Raw genomic sequence first — 24,776 nt, 5'->3', positions numbered from 1 at the left:
GGGTAAGGAATTTAGGTAGCAGTAAGTGATGGTCCCTGCCACAAAAAAAAAAAAAAAAAAAACAGTCCGGAAGGACACAGATATGCAAATAGTCATGCTGCAACGTGATAAGTGCTTCTGCAAATGTATGAAGTAACTCCCTTGGGACCACAGATAAAGGAGCAATTAATTCAGCTTGAAGGAATTCAGGGAAGCTTCGGATAAAAGGTCACATTTCAGTTGGGCCTTGAAAGAAGAGTAGGACTTCACCAGGGACTCTGGGTGGCGAAGCGAGAGAAGGGAACAAGTAAAAGTCTATGACGAGTAGAAGCAGCAGCATGAACAGAGGTTCATGGAATTTCCCGGCTGAGGCCCTGGCCCGGGTTCAGCTCCAATGAATATTTTTGAGTGAATGAGCGTAAGAATGAATACATGCTTGAAGAATTGGCTACCACCTCAGCACCCTCTGCTGTCTCAAAATCTGGGTCTTCGGGGGTAAGTGGAGGTCAGGCCTGGGTGGACTGCATGCTATTCCCGAAAGGAATAACGGGAATAAAGGGAATAACGGGAAAGATGCCATTCCTCTGCCCTAGATGCTGTGCTTGTGTGTGCAAATGGAGGCCCTCCAATAATCTCTCTCTTTTGCTTTTTTGTTCTTTGTTTATTTTTGACAAGTAACGAGCAGAGGCAAGGCAATGCACAGGAATCGCCACCTTAGGATTCCTTCACTGAGCAAAGCAACCTCTTTACTAACAGGCTGCTCGGGTGTAGTGATGTAAGCAGGCGCTGGACCTAGAGCCTCAAAGTTGATAAGCAGCTAGAGAGAAAGGAGGTGCCTGGCAGGCCAGGGGGCCAGGACAGCAAGTAAAAAGTCCTCTGAGAAAGGGAACTTGTGACATGGTCAGCGTCGCTGGACTCCTATAATGGGGCACAACACAGCCACAGGGGGCCGAACAAGATAGGTGAAGGCCAGACTTTGAAAGACCCTGCAGGACAAGTTGAGAACACAGGTCTAAGAGGGATGAGAAAATCCGATGTGGTTTAGGTAGTCGTTCCATGTAAGATGGTTTGCGTTTCAAAAGAAAGATAACTCTGCCTCAGGAAGGTCTGTGGATTGGGAACATCTGTGCAGTTTGGTACTTGGGCGACGTGAAAGCAGGAGCCTGGGGCACTTGTTCCAGCAAGATGTGGTAGCTTGGAGTGGGGAGCGGTGCTGGAGTTGAAGAGAAATGGACGGGTTTGAGAGGTAATTAGAAGATAAAATAGAAATTGTGAAATACCTGTTACAAAGTTAAATATTTAAAGAACACTTGTAGAAATATTTAAATCCTTCCAGTTAGGGTATTCATGGATTCCTTTGCCTTTCGACAAATATTACTGAGTATGAATTATGAGTCAAGAAAATTTGTCCAAGGCACCAAGGACACAGCTAAAGCCAGACATATGAGATCTCAGCTCAAATGGGACTTGTATTTTGGTGGGGAGACAGACAATCAAATAACTGAATGGAAAAACATCATTTCATATAGTGCTCTGACGTGAGTGGCAGGACCCTGCTTTCGATAGTGCGGTTGGGACAGGTGGATTGCAGGAGAAGACATCTGAGGTCACTTGAATCTGAGAAGCCCACCATCTGAGAATGGGCCTTACATATTCTTCTCTTTGAGTTAGGTTCCCTCTCGTCTCTTTATCTCTTTATCACTTTGCTGAGCTCTCCTTTTCTTCCCCATTTTATAGATTCAAAAGTTTCCTTTTGCACATTTGCCTATGTTCTCAAGAGTCTTTGTCTATGTGAAACCCTTTGGTAACATAGTGGTGAAACCACCAGGGTTAGAAATCACTCATAGAGGATTTTGCTACCTTCTGCCTCATGGAGAGAAGGGACTCCTGCTAGTCTTACAAACAAACAAACAAACAAACAAACAAACCATGAACTACATAATTTACCATCACACCACACAAATGCCTCCCAAAATTAAAAAAAAAAGATTCATGTTTTAAAAATTGTTTGTTTCATTAACTATTTCCTTTTTTTGAAAAAGATTGAATAGTCCAGCATACATTTCCTTGGTGACTAATATAGTGATTTGAACACTTGAAATTAATAATACTAGAGTTGTTATTTATGAAAATACCAGATGCCTGAAGAAGTTGATCTCTAAGGAATATAGCTTTTATAGCTGTCACTTTTTAGTAATTTGTTTTTAGTTATTCATTTATTTGTTATTCTACATTGAAATCTTGAGGACATGTTGCATGTTCAGGGTTAATAATAATTAGAATTTTATAAGTTTGAAATCTGCAAAATATGGACGCAGAAGCCTTTCTATATACCTATATCTGCATAGAAATATCTTTATATTTAAGTAAGACATTCGTATTTAGTGATACTACATACAGTATCTGAGAATGCAATTACATTGCTGGAGCTACTTCTATTACAGTATCTGTGATGTTCATTCTAATTTTCCATGTTCTTGTAGAGAAAGAATCTGAAACCTTGAGGGAAAAAGAAAACATACAAATGCTATTACAGTTCACATTTTCGAGCAGCAGGAAGCCAGGAGTAAGTGTCAGAGATTGATCAGGGTAGTGTGCTATATATAAACAATCGCCATCAGGTGAGCCCAGTACGAGGCCATCCGTGCACCCAAGCAGTAATTCTGGCACTATAGAATTTCAGGCAGCCTGGAGAGGGAATAAATTATTGAAAAGTTTAACTTCAAGTGCAAAATGTATCTTTATGGCAGATTTCTCAGAGAAACAGATTCTGTCCTTTCATATTAAATTAGAGTTGTTTGTTGAATCAAAAATGGTTAATAATTCATTTAGAAACACACACACAAATATGTTGGCACACTGTTGGTTTTGCAGAAGGGCGAGGCAACCCAAACATGGAAAATAGAAATACATGCATATTTGACGTTTTCAACCTATGAATGTCCACAAAATAAAAAAGGAAAGCTTTATTACTAAGGAGAGGTTGATCTTTACCCAAATGTTGCTGTTAGTTTTTACTTTAAAAAAACCCCGAAGGTAATAAATAGAGAGAGAGAGGTACTGACTAAAAATATGGGGACTGAACTCATTTCTACACTGCTTCTCTAAATCATACTTACTCTATTATTTAAAAATTAGTTAAGAATTCATCCTAGAGTCCAGAATTTCAGACAGATTCTATGTGCATTTCCAAACTCCCCGTGAAAATGTGGGGCACGCAGTGAAGTTGTGGTTACTAGGACATGTGTACAAGTTATGTGCGCCACTCAAAGGCTGGGTCCCACTGGCTGGGATGCAGAGGCTGTGTCCAGAGCTATGGCAACCATCTTGAAACAAGGAGCCACAAGCCTTGTGTTCCTATTGGCCCTTTGCTGTTACATGAAAAATTCATGTACACAATCTTGTTTAAAAACTTTATTTTGGGATAACCTAGAACATATCTCCATGTACTCATCCATGTAATTCTTGCTGGTGTTCCCCCACTTCACAAACCCCACTATTTTGTAACTTATGACACGATCATTCGGATAAGAAATTAATTTTGAAGCACTTATATGAATTATTAAATTTGTTATATTTTAGAGGCTCATGCACCTCAAATGCCAATGAATGCTCTATTGATTTAAAATTCCAATGCACTCTCTCTCGGTAAAGTTTTGGGTGAATGAAATTTAGCTTTTGAAGACAGTGTTTTTGACATTTTGTTTGCCAGTCTCTCATAAGCTAGTTACAAAACTACAAGACCTCCCAGAGGACTCTGCTGGTAACTAGACAGCCATGACTGAAAGTTAGAGCTAATCAGGGAAGAAGCAAGAGTGAGCAAAAAAGGTGTAATCATGATCCAAAAGTAAAGGCAAATAATCCACATGGAAAAGTGCTGCAGTACCATCCACAGCTTTTGGAAATAGAAATGTGTGTGATCTAGAGAATAAAACCTCACTCCCCTTATTTGCTTTTAAGATCAAAACCTCTACAAGGGTAGGAAGTGTATCTATTTCATTTACCTCCATATCTGCAGTGCTTCACACAGAGTCAGCTCAAAGGGACTTAGTGATGTTTGCTGAATGACCGAATTAATACCACATTTTTGATGCAATATTCCACGTTGGAATCCATCCTGTCCCTCTTTGTTCTGCAGGTTGGCATCAAAATAGAACGTGAGAACAGAGAGGCACAGCCATAACATTCTGAGGCTTAAAAAGTGATACCTAAAGTAAATTCTACATCTCCAGTTGAAGAGATGGAAAAGAGACAATTTAATGGACAAAATAGCTGAGAAAATCACTCTGTATGGGATGAGGCCCCGTAAGGATCATACTAGTTGACCCCAGGAAGATACAGGACTGACTGGTTAAGTAAAAAGATAATCGAATGACTCCCACAATTTTGTCCCCCAAATTGGAAACAATTCCCCCCAAATTGAAAACAGGTACTTAAGCCTACTGATGTGTTCTTAACAGCATTACTCATAATAGTCAAAAGGTAGAAACAAACCATTCGTCCTTGACTAGATGGATAAATAAACAAATAGTGGTATAAACATGTTGTATAGCCCATATATGTATACAAGGGAATATTATTTAGCCACAGAAAGGAATAAAGTGACTGTAGATGCTCCATTATCAATGAACTTTGAAAGTATTATGTTAAGTGAAATAACTTAGACATAACAGGTCATATAGTGTATGTTTCCACTTACATAAAAGACTCAGACTAGGAAAGTACTGCAGGTTGGTAGTGGCCAGGGCCTTCAAGGAATGGGGAGAAACCACTTAACAAGTGGGGGCTTTATTTTCCAGCGCTGGACGTGTTTCAGATCTGGAAGGCACGGTGGCCATTCAACACCGTGACTGCAATAAACGCAACTCCATCGTTTATTGCAAATGAGTAATGATACGATATGTGAATTGCACCTCAATAATTTTACTTTTTATTTTTGAATTTTTATTCTATTTTCCCATTACCATTTGACCTCTTTAGAACCCCTGCTCCGGCAATCACCGCATTGTCGTCTGTGTCCATGAGCCCTTCTTCCTTTTCGCTTGATCCCTGGGCCCCCCACCCTCTCCCCCACCCACAGCTGTCATCCTCTTCTCTATGGGCCTGTCTGTATTTTGCTCTTTAGTTCATTTTGTCCATTAGATTCACATATGAGTAAAATTATACCACATTTGTTTTTCTCCGACTGGCTTAAATATTTTCCTATGTTAGGAAAAACATAGGCAGTAAAGTCTTGGATGCTGTTCATAAGGGAAACATCAACAAAATAAAAAAGAACCCACGGGATGGGAGGACACAGTCGCTGATACACCTGATAAGGGTTTCATATCCAAAATTCATAGAGAACTTACAAAACTCAACACCCAAAACACTAGCAAACCAAACTGAAAAAAATGGGCAAAGGACCTGAATAGACACTTCTCCAAAAAAGACATACAGAGAGCCGATAGACATATGAAAAGATGTTCAATGTCACTAATCATCAGGAAATGCAAATTAAGGCCACAAAGTAATATCACCTCACACCTGTCAGAATGGCTATCGTCAATAAATCAATAAACAGCAAGTGCTAGTGAGGACGTGGAGAAAGGGGACCCGTGTGCAGTGTTGGTGGGAATGCAGCCTGGGGCAGCCGCTGTGGAAAGCAGTCTGGAGATGCCTCAAAAAATTAAAAATGGATCTGCCTTTTGACCCACTTCTGGGAATATATCTGAAGGAACCCAAAACACCATTTCGAAAGAACATAAGCACCCCTCTGTTCATTGCAGCGTTATTTACCCTCTCCAAGATTTGGAAGCAGCCCCAGTGTCTATCAGTAGATGAGTAGATAAAACTGTGGGGCATTTACACAATGGACTACTACTTGACCATAAAAAATACCCTTTGTGACAGGAGGGATGGACCTGGAGAACATTTCACCTGCTAAGTGAAATAAGCAGTTCATAGTTGTAAAAAGACAACCTCAACGTTTCATCAACTGCTTTGCATTTTTGTATCAGGAATATAGCATCTCCACCATTATTTGTATGTTATTTTATTTCCTTAATAAAATAATAAGATTTTCATTCCAAAGTCTAGTTATAGATTTTCTCCATTAAAATACTAAGTTTAAAAGTATGAGACAGAAAAAAATCTTGTCAGGTACCACCGATGAGAGGTAGCTGACTAAGGTAGAGTAATGAACACCTGTGGTCCCTCTCCTGGAGATGGTGCTGAGGGGACAGGGGACCAGCACTTGGAACAGGGCCCGAGTGGAACCTGCTGCAGGCTAGGTGCCACCCCACATGTGCAGAGCCACCCCGATTTCCCTCTGCATTTCACAGGTGACAGTGTCCTCCTTCCCCGGGGCTGGATGGAAGGCTTCCTCTCATGGTTATTCACTTAAAGGAACTGGAAGACCCTGCTCCCTTTCAAAGAAAGAGGCAGCTCTTGAGTTTCCATCACATGCACAGATGCAGATTCGGGTCAAGGGGAGTTTTGCTGAGTGTCTCCCCATCACCTAGTCCCTGAGGGGCAGAGTCAGAAAGGGGGGCACTTGTAAGTTTTACATTTCCAGCACAGCTGTCAAAGTGAATTCATCATAGTGGGAAAGGGGATTGATGATTTTGAGTTGAAGCTTAGAAATAAACAACTCTCTGTGTCATTAGTACAATTACACAATGACAAATATTTTTACTACATAACAATATGCATGAGAAAAGGTAAGTTAGTTATTAAAGAAATTGTCTCTATGATTTATCTCTAAATCATCTGCAGTTGAAGAGAATGGTTTCTGGTGGGGTGCTCAGATTACCAAAGCTCTGTGTATACTGCTCGAATTATCTGAATAACTGCTTTATGAGAGCGTTGACTGTAAAATCCATACAAATACCATGACGATAACAACAACTTGAATGCTCACTATGTCAGAGGCTTTAACTTCATCACAGTGAAATAAATAACTCTTATTTTCTTGGGTAATAGTGTGGTTAAGCCTATAAACTCTGGAACCAGACGGTTTGTTGTGTTCCAATTCCAGCTCCAACCTCGCTTTCTCTCTCTGCCTCAACTTCCTCATCGGCAAAATAGGAGTAAGGATTACACCTGCCTCAAGAGATCTTGTGAGGATTAAACAAGTTACCATCTGCAAAGTACTTAGACGGGACCCTGGTACCCAGCAAGCCCCACTGAAGAGATAGCTATTACCATCATCCCTTACCTGCAGTGCTACAGGAGATCTGCTAAACCTTGCTCTGCATAAAATAAGGAAATCACGTTACGCATGTGGTGTTTACAGACCCCACTGATGCTTTGTCCTGGATGGTGGTGGTAGCAGTGAACTTGCCTTTGTGGGTGGTGTCCCTGAAATGGCCGGCCGTTGGCTTGCCTCTCTGCTACAGGGAGCCAGGCCCCTCACCAGAAGAGCGATAAAGTAGTCATTTCAGATTAAAAGGGCGCTGACCAGAACAACTCCCAGGAAGACGGAACCCCCCGCAGTTTTGATGAGGCGTATTTTTTTTTCAATTGCAGATGCCATTTCCACAAATTTTCATTCTGGCGTTTGGCACAGGCCCGAGATTCAAAAGCAATATTGCACATGTGCTGGCTGTTACCATGACATTCTTTGGGGACTGCTTCACACAAATGAGGTGAGAACTTATCTTTGTAAAAGAATGCATGTCACTCACAATTACGGTGATGCCCAGCCAGTGGCCGCAGTGCGAATACAGAACGTCAACATGGATTTCTCAAGTTTTATGATTCAAGGAGGAAACACCAGGCTTGAGTGGAAAACACCAGCCCGGTCTTCCAACGGCCACACTTGCGCCCCCATGGAAAATGGTGGGGCCGGCTCCTCATTAGTTATGTAAGTCACATTCAAATAAAGACAGGAACAAGCTACAATCTACCACCCTAATATGGGTCACTCTAATGAAAGAGGCCCCGGTTCTTAATGTACGTGGAGCCCAAATTGAATTATGTAGTATGAGAGAGGGTATTTTTGGTTTTTGTGGGGTTTTGTTTGTTTGTTTGTTTTTTGGACTTCACAGTTTGGAAGTCTTTTTGGGTGCTTTGGAAAGGTTTGCCTTTGTGCAGAGCTGCCCAACTGAATTTCTTTATTAAGAAGATAACCAGACCATTGAGGTGTACACACCAGCTTTTTGTAAAGTTTTCTGTGGAATATTGTAACATACATAAATAACCTTGAACGGTCTGCTTAAGGTTTTGAGTTTAATAGGAGAGCCAAAACTCGGAGTCATATTTAGTTCATTGTTATTCACAGTGACAATTTTTGTGTGTTTTTTGAAACTTGATATGAACCTTGATCTTTCAAATTTAAGGTTAATATTTTTAAGTCATAACCCTGGTAGCAAATATTTTAAATAATGCCACCAGCATCCCATTAAATTTGACATTTCCCTTGTAATTTCTCATACAATTTCGAGGCTATAATGTGACATATGTAATGCACCGAATTAATGTTTACTTACTGTAAAACTAGGATGATATCTGCAGAAAATATTTGGAGAGACATTCTGAAATTTTAAAAGATTATTTTTAACCTTCACTGATGCAAGCCTGTGAAAGTGGCTGAAGAAGAGGGTGGGAAGAGCATTTGGCAGGAAACCACGCTTATTAAGATCCAGACAGTGCAAAATGCAGGGTCTGGCCCTCTTTTCTCCTGCTGGTTCTGGTCAGTGTCACAGTCAGCTCTGTGGAGCGAAGAGAAAAGGAGCAACTCACCCCCTTTTCCCTCTCCCAGCCCTGAGCTCTCGGCCAGGACAAGGTTCATGCCACTAGCTTGGTTCATTGCAGGAGAAACTAGGATATGCTACGGCTCTGTTTATTGAGCATTTACTATGGGCCAAGTGTGTTATTGTCACTATCTTATTTAATCTCTGCACCAACTCTATGGTCTTGTGACCACAGACTTTTTTAGTTCTTTGTGATTTACTGGGAGATTGTGATTGCTTGTGTTCCCCCGCCCCCCATGTAAATCTGATGTATTCTGTGATGCAATTTGAAAATGAGAGAACGAAAGAGATGAATGAGAAATACAAGAAGAAGGAAAGGTGACAAGAACAAAGGAAAATATAATTTACTGAGTTGCTTACTACATGTTAAGTATCCTGGTTTAAATTTTTTTTAAATTCTCACTGTACCATTTAAGGGAGGTGTGTTTATTCTTCCCATGTTAAACAATGAGAAACACAAGGCTTGTCGAGGTTAAGTAATTCTGGCAAGTCAGTGTTACCTGAAGGGGAGTTGTCAAACATTAGAACCCCATGTTCAAACCCCCAAGTTCACAGGTCCGGCAGACCTTCGCTGCCACTGCCCAATACCTGGTGCGGCCGGCTGAGCCATGGACACTTCTGGAGGACAGGGAGTGGGGCTGGCCACACAGGGCCCTGTGCTGGGAAAAGATGAACTTTCCATGCAGAAACCTCATTTGCCTAGTGGGGTCCAACACCCCTGGGAGTGGAGCCCTGCACAGGAGAATGCAACTCGTTGCACGAGAACCACCCTTTGGCTCAGCACAGAGAGCTCATGCAGCCAGCTCTATTCTGCAGACTTAAGAGAGGGTGGGTACCAGGCAGACTCTAAGCGTGATGTAACCACAGTCCCCCTTTCCTTGGTCTCCGCTAGGGCTGTGCTGCTTTGAACGGCTATTTTTGTACCCACCTTAATATTTAAGATGCCTCTATTTCCTTTAAGGTAAACAGGGGTGCTCAGAGCCACCTGAAGAGAGTCATGGAAGATAAGTAGCTCCCATTGTCCTTGGCTATTTAGCTTACAGCTCTCCCTGAACTTTGAATATCTTGAGGGCAGGGAGTTCCTCTGTTCATTGATAAATCCCCTGGCCTCTTCCTGGGGCTTGGCTGAGCTCTAACAAACGCTTATTAGTTTGTCTAATTTATACTGTTCAAGTTTAATGCAGATACTGTACATGAAAAGATAGAGAACAGCTATTCAAATGAGAAATGTAATATACCGGGGAAAAAACTACAATTTCTTTATAGGTTTTGGTTCACGCCTTGGGCTGAACTTTCAGCCCACTTTTCTCCCCACTGCTCTGATGCTGCCTGGCTTTGTCAAACTCTGACTGGAAAAGGGTGACCCCTGAATCAGATCTGGCCTTGACCCTTGGGCACGGGGGATTGCAGTCACTAGCCTGGCTCATTCTAGTCTTTGTATTTGAAGGCAAAGTTGTTAGCCATTTAAACCCAGGCATCATTTAATAAAAATAAATTACCCCCAAATTATGAAAGACTGTCTAACTCTGAAGAAGTGTGTCGTGCTGTCTATATAATCATCTCAGAATATTTACAGCACCATGGGAAGCTGATAAATTGTTTTTAAAGCTAAGCACGGGCATGGTCTAATGTAGACTGGATCGATTCAGTTAAAACGTCCACCATGAAACACTTGAAAAGGCGATTGCTTTCTGCGCCTATGCCCTGAGTAGCTGCCCTCAGTAGGAAGTTAAAATTAGAAATTGTTAAAAGTAGGCAGTTTGTTTATGAAGGCAAAAAAGATTTGAATGCAATATTTAAATATTTAAAAATACGTCTGATGCAGAAGATTGCACTTTCTCCTTCAAGTTACTCAGGCGCAAGATAAAACTAGGAAAGTTTACCCAGTCGTGTATATTTTACTGCAAACATGTCATTTTAGACATCTTTCAAAATGTATTCAGAATATGGAAAACAGTCCATCCGACTGAGTTATTGTTTGGCAGGGTTCACGGACATGTTTATGTTTGTAAAATCAGCCAGATCAGGGCAGCATGAGGACTGTTTGGTTTTCTGTTTTCTCCTTGTTCAAGTGAAAAGTCAAAAAAATGTAGTAAAAACAAAGAAAGGGACATACAATGCATTTTGCCTATCATTTTTCCCTTAAAAGAAATATATATATATATATATATATATATATATATATATAGAGAGAGAGAGAGAGAGAGAGAGAGAGAGAGAGAGAGAAAGAGAGAGGGGGGCGAGATCTGGAGATGATTTAAGGTATCTTGTTCAAAAAACTGGAATGGCCAACGTGAACTTTCAGCAAGTCAAGAGCCAGGAGAACCTCACAGTGTGTCTTCTGAAACACAGAAAACAAACAAACAAAGCTCTTTGCTTCCCAGAATGGTCACGAGGATCAAATATCACAAATAGCATACACAAAACACCTTTAAAAAGGAGTGCTTCATAGATAACTTATTTGGTAACAACACAAGTTATTATTTAATTAGGACAAGCAATTGTCTTGGAAATTCTAATATAATTTTAATTTGCTTTATCTATGATATTCCCTACATTGTGAGGAAAAGAGAAATATGTGTTTGAAATGATCTTTCTTGGGAAAATGTTTCTGGAATTAAACGCATCATGCATTTAATACTCCACTTGGGGCAGAAATGGGTGAATGCTAAGCTTACCAAGAGCAGGCTTTCTTTTAAAGTTAGAATCTCAAAGGAATAGATTTTTTTTACAATAGCTATGATTCTTAGCCAAGATATACATTTAATAATGTAGGGGACAAGAGAGAGAAAGGAATTTGAATAACTGCGACAGAGAAGGAGCAGCAGGTTTTGTTGTAAAACTAGGATAAAGTGGAGAAGTGTCCCCAGGAAGGAAGGAGTTAATACGAAACTCTTCCTCGGGGAAGGTTTCCAAAGTTCGGTTCCTCTACTTTCATAAACATCTTTTGGTAGATCCATTCCAGCAATATTTTGGCAGCCTAAAATTACACCGTGCTGACCTTGGCATTAGTATTCAACAGCACTGATGGGAGAATGACAGCTTCCCCATCCTAGTGGGGATCGTGCTAGCTTTCACCTCCACGACTACGGAGTTTCTGTCAGATGTGCTTCCGGCTGATTGATCACACGCTCTTGAATCACGAAGTGGCTGCAAACCGTGCTAATTGGGTCCACACTGATGCCACTGATACGGATTAAACCACCTGGATTCTCTTCGGGTCACAAATCGATGCGATTTTGGTGTACATGCATACCCCACGTAGCCTAATCCATAGCTCTAGCCAGGCAGACTTGTTTTATGGAATTAAAGTCCTCATTAAAGACATTCGATGAATGAGAAGCAAATTGCGTTCACCTCTCAATGAACGTAAGAGCTAAGAGCAACTCTCGTGAAAGGTTAAGTGCCGTGGGTTTTTTTAAATTATTTATGAAGGGGGAAGAGTGTGCTTGGGGGTGCAGATAATACTGAAGAAGGTTCCATCTTTGCCCAGAAGAACTCAGCCGTAAAAGCAAGAGAACAAAACACGCACGTTGAGGCACAGAAATGACAAGAAACTAGGTCTTGAACTCAAAGAGCTGTTTTCCTGCTTTGCATTGTAAAGAGTTTGCTACATCTGAAGTCTCTCTAAATGCTAAGTTCCTCCAGGGCAGGGACGGGACTGGAAGAGTGTGGTTCTAACACCAGTACAGTGTCCCATGTGATACGGCAGCAGGGACTTAATCGCAGTCTGATGTAACAGCCAGCGTGTGGGCCTGGAGGAGAGTGATGGATTTCCACTTCTCAGTTCAGACTACCCTGACAGCGTACACTGGTGGATTTTGAATAGAATCGTTAAAATTAGTAAGTTACTAAAATAAGGTCCTCAGTTACCGAAAAATCAAAGTATAATAAATTATCCTGTGCCATCCAGAAAAAGAGGTGTCTGCCGAGCTGCTGTGTGCGTTTAGTACAGGGGTGTTGAGCAGTTCATGGAATAATTTTTGGATTAGGAAATAATTCACAGAAAGACAGTATGGAAATTGCTATTTTAAAAATTCAGGTTAAAATGTAATAGCCAGGCTTTAACAATGCTAACTGTTCTCCATGGTGGCTTAAAAAGAAAAAAAAAAAAGGAAAACAAACAAAATGGAAAGTAATACAGATGAGATTACAGACGCCTCTATGTTCTCTGGTCCCTGAATCTCTCCCCACACGGGGTATCCACTTTGCTAAATTTTCCTCTTTCTTGTCCATGTTTTGATCCTTGTATATTTTTTTCTCCAAAAATGATATGCAATACTTGATGTTTTATAATTCATATAGATTATTTTATAGTTTACATTTATATAAATGATTTAAAAAACATACTTCTGTTTTGCAAAGTTATTTTATCTTAATATAACGCTATTTACCGAGCTCGTTTGTTATGGGCCTGGGCTGTTTCTCTGTTTTGAAGTGACTTGCCCTGTGCCGTAAAGACATCCTGTTGTATTTCCTAAGGAAATGCTTTAAGGTATCTTTGTCACATCTCTGTGTTCAGTTCCTCTAGAACGCATGTCTGCCTTGGAAGGCAGGGGCTGTGCTCCATATCTGCAGCTCTGGGGGACACTGCAGGGGTGCCCGGAGTCCCATCTCCTCATTCCGGGCCCACAGGAGCAGTGTCGTCCCCTGATCTCTTTGCTGGCCGGCACGCCCATCACTTGCCTTGGCCAATGGACTATGAGCAGAAGGATGCCTATTTGCATCGAACACATGACACTAGTTCCAAAGATAAGTAAGAAATTGGCCTTTGGCCAGGGTTCCCTCTCAGCCAAATCGTACCATGGGAAAGCTTTTGGGGGCCTATTTTCATCTTTCTCCAACCCCCCTCAGCCAAGCTTTGATCCGTGCTTTCAGGGGTCTGAAAAGTCCTTGCAAGACTACCCTAGGCAGATGGATGTTTTCCTCTGGATTTACCACGTAGCCCTCCACCCACACAGAAAGCAAACAAAACAAATCTATCCCGGAGCCTATTCTCCAAAGCACACTGAACCTTCCCGGCTCTCAGCGCTGGATGGAAAGATGGTTGTAAATTAACCGCTACTATTTTTTCCAGCAGCGTACTCATGGCGATAGGATATTTGCATTGGGATAGGGCATAATAAAATAAAGAAGCCTTCAAATGCCCTGGAATATACATTTCTAGGATTCTGAATTTAAGCAGGCTTGCTTTTTAAACCAGTCTGCCACGCACTGGCTGTGTGACTTCTGACAAGTTGCTTCAACACCCTATACTTCAGTGCCCTCATCTGTACAATGAAAATAGTGATACTTGTGTGCCAGTGTTGATAGGGGACCTACGGGCAACAATGTCTGCACCAAAGGGCAGTGCCCAGAAACACTGGCCAATGAGACTACTAATGTCGTTATTATATCTCTTATTAATATTTGTAAAAGTGACAGTGGCATGCTTAGGTGTTAGTTCAAAAAATATTTGAGGAGAGGGTGCTGTCCTGATACCCCTGACCTCACGAGTTGGGCAGTCACAGGCTCTGGCTTCTGGGAGAAATGACCCTTTGAACATTATCATGTTTGAGGCACCAGAATAAATAATACCGATAGTTCAGGAACTGGTTATTTGTTAAAAGCAGTTATTGCTAATTAAGCTGGCAAGAGTATCTGATTTGTGAAAAAATGGAAATCTATAAACAGGTACTATTTTTATGATGTTGTCTACCTTAATCTTTATTGCTGGCTAATTCAGAAAGAATCTGCAAGCTTTCTGGAAAACTCACAGCAAATTCTAGCATTGTGCCTTGGAATACGTTTCCATTCATAGATTTAGTTCACATCAACCAGAACAGAATGCTAAACCTAGTGAGAGTTTTACACAGTGGGACGTGTTAATAAAAGTTATTAAAATACTTTAGATTCCAGTTTTATGTCATGTAAAGGGTATTTTTAAATTTTTTTATTTTAATTGTTCAAGTACAGTTTTCTGCCTTTTACCCCCACCCCAGCCCACCCCCCAGCCCTTCTCACCTCCCTCCCATTTTATCTTTCTCTTGAGTTTTTATCAATAAATCTTTCCATTTTAAAATACATAAAATAATTTTTTGTTTACGTGATTGCTCGTGGAATGAAAGATGCTATATCTAAACTGCTCTTTTAATTCATAGGTTCCTAGCAGTTAGATTATTTTTAAAGCTTATAAGTTGTGAAATAATAAGCAAGATGCACTTATTAGAAATTAAAATGAGGACAGTTGGAATGCAAGTAAAAAATGATGAAAGAATTTGAGTGATTAAATTAGAAGACTCAGGGATTAAACTCACCCTAAGAACCAACTAATGGTGATGATTGCGCAGGTCTCATTATTCCAGGAATTATTAATTCATTTTTAAATAAGGGAAGTATGTGACAATTAATTTTTACAAAATGTTTGATGATATTATTAGAGGAAGCATGGATCAATATTATTATTATCACTTTAATTATTCAATGTGATTATAGCTTTCCCTACAACCTACTTAGTCTGACATAATTTTAAAAGTAACTTTCAAAGTTGCGATATATTAATCTGTGTTCAATAAGAAATAAGCATGAGTTCAGAAAATAATCAATGTTTCTATAAGAAGGCCTAGTAAAATTGATTTCACTACAAATACATTGGCCTGACCTTGACTTGCATGTGGTGCTGTGCTACTGCCTCACCTTTGCAGTAGCTCAGCTGACGTGTAGAAGAAACCTAGGAATAGTGTGTTACACTGCTGGATTAGTTATAGTTTTCCAAAGTGTTTCCTCAGGCATTGCTGTACTTAACCGTGGCCACGTCTTTTGAAGTAGGGAGGGAGGTAGAGCACGCCTACCTTAGAAATGGAAAACTAAGGTTCTGTGAACTGTCCTGAGATTCAGAGCTGAGGAGTGACGTCAGGATGAGAACACATTTCCCTGGTTCCTGCCCAGTGCTTATGCCTGGACGTAGGCCTCGAGATTCCTCGAGCAGCTTCTCCTTGGAGCTCAGATCGCTGTGTCTATTGCTAGGACAACTTGACATAAGAATATACAAACATGTGCGTGGAGGGTATTTGTGTATGTATGTATGCATGTAAATGCCTACATATGTGTGTATGTATATGTATATATATTCCCTTTGCCTATGAAAGCTGTGACCAAGAAGGAGCACCACATTAAATATGTATAGCATAATTTTGCAGTCATCACTAAGACTTTAATTGGGAGTCACCAGCAAATACCAAAAAAGCTAATAGGATGCATTGCTAAACTGGAAGAAAGTTGGGGTTAAAAGTTACAGTTTCCTTCTGGTCCCGACTTGCCTACACTTTTCTGTCATCTTGAACTGTGAATTGGACAGAGGCTGGTACCTGGGTCCTTTTATTCTGCAATCAAAAGTTTATACTTTGAGACATGCAACAATTAACCTTTATTCACCAACAGGGTAAAACTGAATCTAAGAATCTTCATGTTGAGCTGAAGTCCCTTGGAGTTAATAATTGTTTGTGTTTTACCAAAGCAAGATAAAATTTTTTAAAAAGTCTAACTCTGAAAGATCAGAGAAGCTTAATATAGCACCAAATCTTCCCTTGCTAAGAGATTCCAGATGGTAGGGGACCGGGGGCCGCAGGAGAAGCTGGGGAAAGTGCCTTGCCCTGAAAGTAGCCACAGTTAATACTAACAGCATGACATTGACATTGCTTTCACTCAAAATGCTAATAACCTGAGAGGTATGCGTGCCTCTGTCAACTGGGGGCTTTCTTAAACACAACTTCCACTGGTGCTGGAATCATTTCGATCATGAAAAACATGAGTTCCATGGCTTCTTGTTCCCTTTCATTTATGTTACATGACTAAAAACAGAACTTATTATATTCAATATCTAAGGGCCTATTGCCACAAATCTTCTATTTATAAGATTCATTTAAATTACCGAAACAGATGCCACATAATATTAATTCTTGCCCTAAAAAAATAAGCAGCCCTGAGTTTTCCTCCTCAGTATCTCGGCAAGTCAACTTGAGAACTGGATAATTTGCTGATGACCGAATTGCACCTTTAACGATTTCAATCATATCTTAAATCAGCAAATGCTGCTTTTAATACATGACTTACAGCCTTGACCCCTTCCGAGGTGGTATCGATGTGGGAAGTGTGCCAGGTGAACCTGGGGTTGGAACTGCACAGGGAAGACTATGTCTCTGCCCGGATGGAAAGGCAGACACCTTAAGAACCAGAAGAGATCTCCAATTGGTACATATATTTCTTTAAGTCTATGTGTACCTGAAATTCTTCAAAATCCCTTTTACATCCTAGTTATCAAAAAAATGTCAGCTTTCTAAGAACAGAAAACAAACCAAATACATGAAATTCAAAGAAAGAGCAGTTGTGATCAGTGTAAGTAATAACCTTTATGGGTGTCTTACCCTACGAAACCTCCGGGATTTGAGGTTTCAGGAGTAGGGCAAGCTTCCAGGAGTGATGTGGGTCCGTTCGTTTGGTGACCGCTCGGGCCCATCCGAAGGGCTGCCCACTCTGACAGTGGCTGCCTCCCACCCACTCCACCCAGGCAGGCTGGGTGCTGGGAGCACCTTCCTTTAGCCTTTCAGAGACTGTTAATGACTCTCCATACTCGGCTTTCCCCCTCCTGCCGTACACATGTTGGTAATCCCACCACCATTGTCATTTGCTCTTCGTAAGATGGTAACTGTCACAAAGGTTTGGTGAAAACCCTTCTGCTCAGTGCAGTTTTTAAGGTCACACTTCGCTAAGTGGGTAGAAGAGTTTGGGTCTGCCCAAACACTGTGGAGAGGCCTGCCGCCCTCGGAGGCACCACTCTTTAGGGTCCCGCTCCTGCTACTGCCTCACAGGGACACAAGAACACTCCTTAAAATACGTCTCTAGTTTTTGTTGTTTGATAAAACACAGGGCTCAGGTGCTGAGAAGCATGCTGTCCAAGCATCAGGCCAGGGGGAGGGAAGACTGAACCCTGAAGAAGACGGAAAAGAGGGACTCCACCGGTACTGTGGAATGAGCAAAGGTGGGCAGGATTCCTGGGAAGTTTTACACCAGCAGAGATGATTCGAGGCCACGTCAAAAAAGTGACAAGGGATGAAGAGATTCAAGGAGGTGGAAAGGCGCCACCAGAGAAGTAAGGAAGAAAAATTGTGCCAGGAGCCACATCCTGGAGACAGACGCTGAAAGGGGAAACCGGGGAGCCCACAGGCTCTGTACCCACGGCCATTCCATCATCTTTATCGGAAGAGGCCGAGGTGGCTCAGGCAGAGCCTGGCACTCCCACGATTCCTGTTTATTTAAAGGGCCTTGCAAATCCCGTCCGGATGAACACCAGTGTTATCATGAGCTTTGGCAGTAAGTTTAACCCGCACAGTGACTGGATGGCAAATTCATGACAGCGTATTTCAAAGAAACACTCTACAAGCTTTGGAACTATGAAAACGAAACAAAACAAAACAAAACAGACCAGAGGAATAGATTTTTCTTTTAGTGTTTTGGGGCAAATCATTTTTATAAAACATTTCACAAGAAAGCTCTGACTAAAAGAGAAAACAAAAGAAAGCCCATGCCCCAGCTATGTAAGGCCAGATTTAAGTTACGATTTGTGGAGGCAAGATCACAACAGTGCAGTTTAGGGTTTATGTCACAGGCCCCTTGGAGGCAGAGTCAAGCCTTGGCCTTGTGAATGTCCTGCTCTACGACAGTCAAACCACCTGCTGTTTCAGACACTCCCATGTGAAACAAGGATAATATGCATCATTCGGTGAGAATTAAACAATACCAGTGAATCGCTTGGAACAACTCTTGGCCCTTCGTAACCCATAATAATACCTACTAGACATTAATAATCTTACAATCCAAGCCATGTGACTTAGCATCAACTGTTTCCCACCAGCGCCAATAATGGACAAACTCAGTGCACACATATGTATATATATGTAATAAAATGTGTAATGACGCCTCATAAAACTTTCGCTATGACTGTTATTCTGAAAATTCCCTTGCTTTGAGTGAGACTTGTGCTTGGGTTTTCGTGTCGGCATTGAACGGGTCACCCTTGTCCTGTAATTACTAGCGGATTGAAAAGCCTTTGCTCATGTCCTTCACTACCAGTTTTCAGGCCGATCTTAAAGGCCACAGTCCAGGTTGCTGAGCAAGTTCTTGGGGTAAGAATAGTACATTTAAATAGCACAGTACGGAGAGGACGGGTAAAAGGGAGAACGTTGTCACAGGCCATCCTGATTCGCTTTACCTTTGAATTAAACCCTGAGTCAGGGAGCAGAGGAATGAACGATTAACAAACTCGTGGTTATAATGCCGACCAGTTACAACGCCCTCATGGAGAATTTCTGCATGAGATGGTAGAAATCTTACAGTGCTCCCTAAAACCGCTAATGGGAATTCTGATTAACATCAGTTCGCACGCTGAGGTGGCCGGCACTTGACAGAATGCAGGGGCTTCTGCTGGGTAGCATCAGTTCCGCTGGGCACGTGATACATTCCCCCGTGACCTTGTACAGTCTGTTCAGCTGAATGGGCAGTCACTGTGTTTTTTCTGAATCTACTGTATCTCACATTGGTGATGGGCACACAATTTAGGGTTGATGCTTCCGTGACACTAAGCTACACTATTGGCAGGACCCCAAGGGAAAGAGCTCCTCCTGGGGTCTTGGTCAATTTTGAATGACTCGGTGGGCTTTGCTCTCAGTCCATAATGAAGTAAGATGAGAAAACCCAGTGTGAATTATAACGGAGCTTGTAAATCTTGAGTGAGACAGGAAGCATATTGCCACAATCCAGAAGAGAGCCCAAGGAGAGAGTGGAAAGGCAAACAAAACCTTTGGAGGACGAGATAAAGGAATTTAGACAAATGATATCTAGTCCTGTGGTCCAGAGTTAACTAGAGCTGCTTGGCAGTTAGTCAGTGGGTCTATGAAGAGCATTGCCAACAACCCCAAACGGAATGTTCCTATTTTACATCCTTAAGATATAAAACAGAGCCACCAAGGTTAGTACAAATCAGAAAGAAGAACATGGGGGACGCTTGACCGCAGATTTCAGAGGTTGGCGGACCGAGCCCTCGACCGAACAACAGAGCGCAGCCGCCCGCCCCGCCCAGTGCGGGTGGGGGCCCTGGCTGCGCTGACTCCTGTCCCATTCTGTCCCAGGTTCTCTTTATAAGCCAGGCATGTCAGCGCCACCCGAGGATGAGGTAAGTAGTGATTAAGGCTAAGTGGGTCTTGTTAATTCAGCAACACTTTAAAATAATTGAACATGAATAAAATGGCAAATTATAATCAAAGTCCTTTGGGAATACATTTGAAAGCTACATAATGCAACATTAGTTCATCGTGACTAATACTATTATAATTAATATTAAATGATAAAATAATGACTGTCTTCTTAGTCTTAGCTGGAGTTTTTATGCCAGCTGAGAGGTGTTCTGGCACGTGACCCGGGAGTGAGGCCTGGGGGCAAGGAAGAGGGAGAACAAAAGCAATCATTTTGCCCTGTTGTTTTTTTTAACTCAGTATTTTTTCCCACTGAATCTCTTTGTTGGCTTTTTTTTTTTCAGTATTTGCACCAGGAGATTTTCCACTCTGCGATGGTGTTCAGAAAGAACAGAGACCCTGGTAATAGTCTCCTGAAATGAATTCCAAGGTTCTAAAGCCCAAAGTATACAGGAGACAATAACATGTTTGCTTTAAGAGCTTTTGAGTTGTAAGTAGTGACCCCTGTGTTTGCAATAATGCCTGATAATTGAATGTAGACATTGCATATTGGAAAAGAAGGCACTTGTAAGGCGAGGCTCATATTCAACCGGCCCTTGTAATTGAGGGGCACAGTTTATCTGAGATTGTGAGCCCTGCCTCAAAGAACCTCAATAATCATAAGCAGTGGGGGATTAACACTTTCCATAGTGAGGGCAGAGCGGTTCTTGCAGCAGGTCACCCAGAACAGAAATAAAGAAACAAACGGAAGTAGAGGGTGTTTACATAACATTATCCCGGGGAGCACGGCGGGCAACGCCGAATTCCTGAGCATGGAGTAAAAGCATATTGTGCTATTTTTACTGTGCTTTGGAGACTGGTTATAATCTAGCAAATAGCTGGTAGAAAGAATAAAAGGCAAAATGTAAAAAAAAAAAATCAAATGCAAAGCCAAGCCGAGTAGAGAGGGTAGGCATTGTATGACATCAATGAAGGATGCCGCCTGCTCGGTTCTGCTCCTTCGAAGGAAATGATGTTTTCCGGCCACATAACAGTGAAGATGGCTCACTTTCTGCCAAGCAGAACCTGACAGTCCACGATGATTTGTTTGTTTAATGACTGTGATTTACCATTTCCCCACGAGTCATTTATTACGATGACACATTTAGGTCAAGAGAAGTGAGCCGTCAGTTCAAACGCAGGTCGCTGTCCCCTAGTGACCCTGGCAACGGATCTCACTCACTCAGCGATTTCAAACCTCGAGATCCCGACGGGAGTTTCAGCCCTTGTCTCCTATTCCAGCCCCATCCTTCCTGCTGAATGCACTTTGTACTGTCCCTTTCCACGGTGTGACAGATGGTTCAGTTTTCATTTAAACAGAAGGCTCAAAGTTGAATGCGGGTTCACTTTAAGACAGCTGGAAAATAGCTATGGTCTCTATTTTCCAACTTCCTAAAACAATCAATGGAGGCATGCCATGTACAAGCCCATTTACCTGGCTTCTGACAAAAATTTTTTCCCCAAAGATGAAGAAGGAAATGCCATGGTAGGTTTTGTAAGAGTGTACGTGCGACTGTGTAGCCCGACTGGGCGAAAAGCTTTATAAACGGCAATCTGAACTTTGGCTTGCACCGTCTGTCCTTGTCTGCTCTCTGGGTGTCACCCCGGAGTGTTCCTCCAGATTCTCCCGATTGGCTAAACGCCAGGGATCTGTACCAGTTTGGGGGACCTTTGACCTCCTCACTAGTGTCCTCCTTTAATTGGACCATAGTTCTGAGCTGTTAGCTTGACACCATAGGTAGCTGTGCTTTTAAGAAACACAATGTCACGCTCCTTTCAGGTTCAGGTGAGTTCATATCGTGCCTTAGGAAAACCTCAGGAGAAACCCACCTGAGCCAACACCGGGCACAGAATGGCTAGTTTAAAGTAATAAACTTTTTGTGGTCACAGGCAAAAAAGCGCAACCCTACATAAAAACACAACTGAAATAAAATAAAACGTCACATACGTGGCATTGACAAGCATATCTTTGTATTAAATTTCAAAAGGCAATAATGAGAAATAAAGACTTGCAATTTTTAGCATGTTACAATGCCTCAGCAGATTAGAAAATGTCCCAAGGCATGGGTGTGTGTTTTTTAAATTAATTTTGTTAAATAATTACTAAATAAGAACCATCCTACATAGTGGTATAAGATGAATAGATATTGTTTAGGTAAAATAGTTAAAGGTTTAAAGGAGAGAGAAGCGTATTAAAATTTTTTTCAAGAAAAATCAGACCAGTTTATATTTGTCATTATCTATAATGAATAATTGCATTCTATACAGTGTACGAAGGGCCCAGACTCTACCTGTGATCCCAGAAAGCAGGAGCTCTGGCCTGGGGCAAAAGGTATAGGCACCAGTCATGAATAATAACATCAGAAAACGTGAAACTTAGTATAAATCAGGTGTTATTTCCAAAGTGCTTAGCTAACTGGGTATGTCAGACAGGCTATTGGGCAGATGACATCGGGGTCCCAGAGGACATTTTAGACCATAGATGTAAAGGTGGGAGTCCTCAACTTTAAAGGTGACTTAAAGCCAGTCACCTGAATGCTGTTACCTGGAAAGACTCAACAGAAGGTTTCAGGTACACAGTTGCTCGGCACTCCCTTGGAGCCTTGCTCTCTCCCATGGAAGGCTACATTCACCATGTGTGAATGAGAGTCAGGCTGAAGTGCTTATCACAGAAAGTGCATCCTCACTGGGTTTGGAGGTCTGGCGGCCTCCTGGCTTCTCACTTTCCAATCCCTTTGAATCCATGCCAGATCTTTCGGCCAACTCTAGTGGGGGACACTTCTTGGAGGCATGATGCCTGGAACCAGGTGAGTGCCCAACAGACCTGTGTGGCCCCCTGGCCAGATAGCTCGGAGGGGATGGATGCTGAGATGAGAGAAATTTGCTATTTCCTCATATCCTTCTTGTAGGAAGCTGGATGTAAATGAACCAAACAGCAAAAGCAAATAGCCATGGACAACTCCCTACTTCCACATGTAATGCTTTTTGGAAAATTTCTGTGAAAGACAGAAAATAGGACAAGAGATTCCCAGACTACCACAAGAATTATTTTTTAGTAAAACGACGCGCACTTACATGTTAATTTTACAATTTTATCTCACATTTAGATAAAATTTTATATCAATGTAGTTACTCTGTGTATCCTTCCTAATGCTGCTTTCTGTTGCTCCTTTTTTCCCTGGTATCGCTCACGTTCAGGTCCAAAGAAAGGTCGAGGCCAAGAGTTGACCTTCTAGCACATTCCTGTCTTTGTTTGCACTACATTGTGCTGATAAAAAGGACTACTCCTCATTTTCATATCTATCTTTTCTTCTTTCTGCTTCTCACCCCTACTTCTAAACGAGGGCAAATGTAAGTGGACAGTCAAATAACACAGGGGAACTGCCACCCCGGTGAGGAGGGAGGTGCTGGGGCAGCAAGACTGGTGGCTGGAGGGAGTCAATGCTGACACCGGAATGACTGCTCACCAGTCCCTGAACCAATTCCCCAATGTCCACAAGAAATGCGGCTTTTGGCAATAGGGTGGGGGGCGGTGCAGAGCGTGATGTGCACCAGTGTTTCTAAAGGTAAAAGATGAAAGTTTAGGTTTATTTGTGAAATATATTTGAACTTTATGAGTCACTGTGTGGTTGTAAGAATGAGGCAAGGTACCAACATTTGTTGCCAACCTAATTGCATAGTGGGTATGGCATGCAGTGGGGATTATACACACACACACACACACAAGATCTGTCTAGAAAAATGGCCAGCCATTGTTAATATAACAAGAATGGTTTGTGCGACACCCACGCAACCTGGTAGCCAAGCAGAGTGGACTGGAATGTACATGCATGAATAATGATGACCTCACTGTACTAGTCAGTGGGGGTGGTAGACACCCTTGAGTGAGCATGTGCACTGTGTGGACATTGCATTCAAAATCACTGAGTGAGAAGAGCAATGAATCTGCACCAACTTTTGCATTAAGCTTGAACATTCCTCCTTGGAAACTATTCTGATGACTCAGAAGGCTCTAACTTTGGGCAACTGGGGACTGGCCACGTCATCGTGGCAACACACCCACTCACGCATCGCATCTCAGGCAGAGGTTTTTGGTACAACAGCAAATCACCGAGGGGACTCGGCCCTCCTACAGCCCAGATTTGGTGCCCTGCGACTTCTGGCTTTTCCCCAAACTAAAATCACCTTTGAAAGAGAAGAGACTTCAGATCACTGATGAGACTCAGGAAAACACAACGGGGCAGCTGATGGCGATTGGGAGAACTGTGTGAGGTCCCAAAGGTGCCTACTTTGGAGGGGACTGAGGCATCATTGTCCTATGTACAGTGTTTCTTGTATCTTGTGTTTTTTTCAATAAATGTCTCTATTTTTCATATTGCATGGCTGGATGCCTCTGGACAGATCTCGTATACATATCTACATATCTACACACACACACACACACACACACACACACACACACATATATATATATATGTAGGTATAGTGGGATGTATATATAAAATGTCACTGATTCTCTTCACTCATTTTGTGCTGATGTATTATAATTTCTACTTTGAAAATGAGAAACCTGAGGTTCAAAGGCATTAGTAACTTGCCCAAGGTCCCAGACTATCTCTGGTAAATGTGCGCATTAGAACTCCGTCAGAGGCACAGCCGACCTCGGGGTATTTGGGATGATCTATAACATAACCCAAAAGCAATCTGAGTTCACTCCAGGAGTTCTTTTCTTCAGGCACTTTGATCCTTGGGATTTTGTCCGGCTGTAGCCATGTCCTGGCAGCGAAGAGCAATCAGG

General features: G+C 41.9%; 1 long non-coding RNA gene across 1 annotated transcript; it reads left to right on the top strand.

Annotated features, from left to right (window-relative positions):
• The first annotated feature begins 243 nt into the window (after positions 1 to 243).
• On the top strand, positions 244 to 24,776 carry LOC118992989 (uncharacterized). Its single transcript, XR_005067754.1, has 3 exons — positions 244 to 474; positions 7,489 to 7,800; positions 24,714 to 24,776. It is a non-coding gene; the product is annotated as an uncharacterized LOC118992989 (long non-coding RNA).

The sequence above is a fragment of the Sturnira hondurensis genome, unplaced genomic scaffold (genome assembly GCF_014824575.4).
Source record: "Sturnira hondurensis isolate 20B ecotype Veracruz unplaced genomic scaffold, ASM1482457v3 Scaffold0008640, whole genome shotgun sequence".
Lineage (NCBI taxonomy): Eukaryota > Metazoa > Chordata > Mammalia > Chiroptera > Phyllostomidae > Sturnira > Sturnira hondurensis.
The sequence above is the reverse complement of the archived record's forward strand: the minus strand, read 5'-3'. Positions and strand labels throughout refer to the sequence as shown.